General features: G+C 41.1%; 1 long non-coding RNA gene and 1 other non-coding gene across 4 annotated transcripts in view; both read right to left on the bottom strand.

Annotated features, from left to right (window-relative positions):
• Nucleotides 1–1,972: 1,972 nt before the first annotated feature.
• Nucleotides 1,973–4,655, bottom strand: part of LOC106696954 — a 13,701-nt gene continuing 11,018 nt past the window's right edge. For all 3 annotated transcript variants that reach the window (XR_001347958.2, XR_002828930.1, XR_002828929.1), the window contains exon 5: nucleotides 1,973–2,173. This is a non-coding gene — a long non-coding RNA (uncharacterized LOC106696954). The remainder of the gene's footprint in view (nucleotides 2,174–4,655) is intronic.
• Nucleotides 2,450–2,596, bottom strand: LOC111825753. Its single transcript, XR_002828944.1, has one exon. It is a non-coding gene; the product is annotated as a small nucleolar RNA SNORA79 (small nucleolar RNA).

Genomic DNA, 4,655 nt, shown 5'->3' with positions numbered 1-4,655 from the left:
ATATTTTTTAAATCTAGTTGTTGCCAAACCATTCTCCAAAATATAAGTTAAATTTCTTTGCCATCAGCGAAGATGAGATCCTATTGTTCCAGACCCATCAACATGTGAAAGTGTCAGGTTTTTTGTTTCAACATTAGCCGATCTGATGGCAGTGAAATGGTATCTCAATGTTTTAATTTGTAACTCTTTACTAGTGAGATTAAACATCTTTTCAAGGTCCTCATCTGTGACTTGCCCACTCATATTATTTGATCATTTTCTTGATTTATATGGAATCCTTTGTCAGTTACATGGCACGCAAACATAAGTTTGAATTTTACTATACACAAATCAGTCATTCCTTTTGTACTTTTATCTATCCCAATGTTATATTCTTTGCTTTTCTATAATTTTAAAGTTTGAACTTTATTCCATTTTTCCTAACATAGGAGTCTGGATAAAATGGCAGCACTATTTGTGCTTATATATAACTTATACCATTTAATCACAGGTTACTTTCACCTTTCAAAAATGCTAGTTACCATGAAGTTTGATTTTGAATAGATATTCTAAGTACCTATCAGCCAGATTATGATAGTACTTTTCCCTCATTATCATTGAATATTACACTGTTAGCATCATCCATTCTAAAGAACAGGCTTCATATTCCAACAGGTTATTATAGTTGCATACCATTTGTGTGATTCTGGTATAAGTATGAGTATTAAATTATATTCCAAACCAGAGTGAAGTATAGCAGAATTCCAATATTTGGATGTGTATTTTACACACTTTGCATGTACTTTACATTCTCATGGATATAAGTACAGTATATGGGGCAAAAAATTCCCTGTACTATAATTTAGCTAGAACAACTGAGAATATTTCAACATCTATATATATAAAAGGCTAATATGCAAAGTGTCCCCTCAGGAGTTCGACCAGGATTCGATTGCTCACTATGATGTACACTGGCCATCAGGGGGCGGCGCGGAATGAAGGAAGGCCCCGATGGGCCCTAATCAATGGCCAGGCCTAGGGACCCTACCCGTGCTCGAATTTCATGCACCAGGCCTCTAGTTAAATATAAAGCAGAAATAATGACTTAAAAAAAAACCAAAACACTTTATTTTTTCCCATCATCATTTATCCTCTCTATGCCCTCTTCCACCTCTTCCCCTCTAAAATTAATGACTTTTTAACCATTCTTGACTGGTATGTGCAATTTAAACCAAAGATAAATATCCAATAAGGCTATAAAATGTTAATAAAAGATTGCCCATTAAATATCAGTAAGCTTTTGCATATCTATTCCTCACATACATAGTTTTCACAACCATTCTATATTGCCTCTTAAAGGATCAAACATCATAATCAGATATTAAGTTTTAGGTTCTGGCTGGGTTAGAGGGTCATTCTCATATGCCAAGGTTATGGGTTTGATACCCAATCAAGGCACATACAGGAATCAACCAACGAGTGCATATGTAAGTGGAAGAGCAAATCAATGTTTCTCTTTCTCCCCTTCCTCCCCCTCTAAAAATCAGTAAGTGCCGTAGCCGGTTTGGCTCAGTGGATAGAGCGTTGGTCTGCGAACTTAAGGGTCCCAGGTTCAGTTCCAGCCAGGGGCACATGCCCAGGTTGTGGATTCAATCCCCAGTAGGGAGTGTGCAGGAGGCAGCCAATCAATGATTCTCTCTCATCATTGATGTTTCTATCTCTCTCTCCCTTTCCTTTCCTCTCTGAAATAAATAAAAATATAAAATAAATAAATAAAAATAAGTAATTTTTATTTCAAAAAAAAAGAAAGATTTTTAAGTAGACTCACTAGTACCCAGAGAGTTTAATGCACCTATATATACAGTTTACATTAGAGTCAAAATTAATTCCCAGTTTTTCTATTTAAATGTCTTGCTGAAATCCCATTAAAATGGTTGCCATTTTCCAGGGATTAAAAAATAATAAAATTAATGGAAATTGATTCACTTCAAAATTATTTTTTGAGTATTTATTATAGACCAGGTGTTAAGGATAGGGAAGTTATCCTGCTTTCATGAAGTTTACAATCTAGCAAAGAATTTAAGGATGATAAAATAAATATTTTACTCTTTCCTTTGTTTGCTGCCTCATGTTTTTCAAGTTGATTCTATAAGCCATTTTTGGTGAGAAGTCAGCTTCCATCTACACCTTCATACTGCAAAAGAAAAAAAAAGTTTTTACTATTGCCCTGAATATGTGAACAATCACTCAGTAGAAAACCTGAGTAAACCATTTAAAAATGCATGACTTCAGAATAGTATGTTTCAGCAATTTACTAGAGCTCTTTCTCATATAGCCCAGATCAGTGTCATTCAAATACTATTACAATTAAAGATTTCTCTATAGATTATATCCTCAGGTTTTAAAATTAATTTATTTTTTTATTAATCACAGGTAAATTTTTTTAATCCAACATTACCACCTGGCTTATAATTGTTTGACTCCGCAAAAATCAGAAGGCACTAATGGACAGCCAACCCATCCCATGGTGCTCTGAGTGAAGACAAGTCAGCTTAGATATATGATGGACTAAAATCCCACTACTTAAGGCTGCAAGCAGTAAGAGGAACAGCCATCAAAGTTTATCTCCAATCATCTTAACAAACATTTTAATAAATGGTCTAAGACAGCGGTTCTCAACCTGTGGGTCGCCTAAGACCATCGGAAAACACAAATATAATTATACATTGTTTTCGTACTTAATCACTATGCTTTAATTATATTCAATTTGTAACAATGAAAATACATCCTGCATATCAGATATTTACATTATGATTCATAACAGTAGCAAAATTACAGTTATGAAGTAGCAACGAAAATAATTTTATGGTTGGGGGTCACCACAACATGAGGAACTGTATTAAAGGGTCATGGCATTAGGAAGGTTGAGAACCACTGGTCTAAGAAGTATTTATTAAAAACATCAAGTGACTCTTATAGGAATCACTACATCTAAATTTTTATAGTCAGCCAAGAACTCAAAGAACCATTAAATATCAATTAGTCCAGCTAGATAGGCAAAATGAGGAACTTGATGATAAATAAATTAGTGGCAAAAACAACTAAAGAAAATGTTACTGGAACAATTATATAGGAATACACAGATTTTGACTCTAATTCTAGAATTAAAGTAGGCTTTAGGGCAAAAGATAATGAGGGATAGGCTAATTGGAAGATACAGATAAGCAATGAACAGAGAATCTCCGACAACCTATTATGCAGATACTAGGAGCCCAGTGCACAAATTCATGCACCTTGAAAGGAACTGTGGGCTGTGAGGCTGCAGTGGGCACAGGGGTGGGTCTTGGCCCATCCTCTGCACTCCTACCCAGCCCCACTCACTGCGGCCCCCAGTCTCCTGTCTGCCAGCAGCCCCACTCCCACCGCCGCCCCTCCCATGTGGCGCTGACGGCGCCAGCCCCACTCGCACCCACTGATGGTCAGCACACATCATAGCAACCAGTTGTTCTGTTACAGAAGACTGGAGAAGAACCAAGCAATGCTTAGACAGATGGAGTTACACTTTATTATTATTATTATTACACGCAGGCCGAGAGAAAACTATATTTCAAATTCTGGGCCCCAACATGGAGGATGTTTCCCTATTTATATCTTTTTACCTTCTTTGTCTCCCAAATATGGTGTTTTCTGGTCCCCTCTGCAAGTTCTTAAAGAGCCCTATGTGCTGGGGCTTTGAGACCTCAACCAAAGGTCTGGCCTGGTGCCAACACTGATAACTTCGTCTGGGGAAGGTTTATGGCCTCTCTGGAATGGGAGTAGTCTTATTTTCCTTATTATTTAAGCAAGCAAGCAAGCATTCACAGGAGCCACAATAGCAGGGTTAAAACTTCAAACAGCAGTTTTTATATACAATGGATGCTTCAGTTTGGCTGTTCGGTCTAGTAGTATTTGCATATTAGGGTTTTATATATATGACTAGAGGCCCGGTGCACAAAAATTTGTGCACTCGGGGGGGAAGGGGGGGTCCCTCAGCCCGGCCTGTGCCCTCTCACATTCTGGGACCCCTCGGGAGATAACGACTTGCTGGCTTAGGCCTGCTCCTAGGTGCAGCCCCTGGTCGGGCTCAGAGCAGGGCTGATTGGGGAGTTGGGGCGCCGCCCCCTGTCATGCACAGAGCAGGGCGGATTGGGAGGTTGCGATGCCACCCTCAGTCACGCTCAGGGTAGGGCCGATTGGGGGGTTGGGGCACCGCCCCCTGTCACACTCAAGGCAGGGTCGATGGGGAGGTTTCGGCGCCACCCCCTGTCACGCACAGAGCAGGGCCAATCAGGGGGTTGGGCGCTGCCCCCTATCATGCACAGAGCAGGGCCCATCAGGGGGTTGGGGAGCTCCCCCCTGTCATGCACAGAGCAGGGCCCATCAGGGGGTTGGGGAGCTCCCCCCTGTCACGCACAGAGTAGGGCCAATAGGGGAGTTAGGGCACCACCCCCTGTCACCCGCAGAGCAGGGCCGATCAGGGGGTTGGGGTGCCACCCCCTGTCACACTCAAGGCAGGGTCGATGGGGAGGTTGCGGCGCCACCTCCTGTCATGCACAGAGCAGGGCCCATCAGGGGGTAGGCACTGCCCCTGTCACGCACAGAGCAGGGCCGATAGGGAGTAGGCACCGCCCCTGTCA

The sequence above is a fragment of the Myotis lucifugus genome, unplaced genomic scaffold, assembly GCF_000147115.1.
Source record: "Myotis lucifugus unplaced genomic scaffold, Myoluc2.0 scaffold_38, whole genome shotgun sequence".
NCBI classification, from domain to species: Eukaryota; Metazoa; Chordata; class Mammalia; order Chiroptera; family Vespertilionidae; genus Myotis; species Myotis lucifugus.
This window is presented reverse-complemented; position numbering and strand designations above follow the sequence as displayed.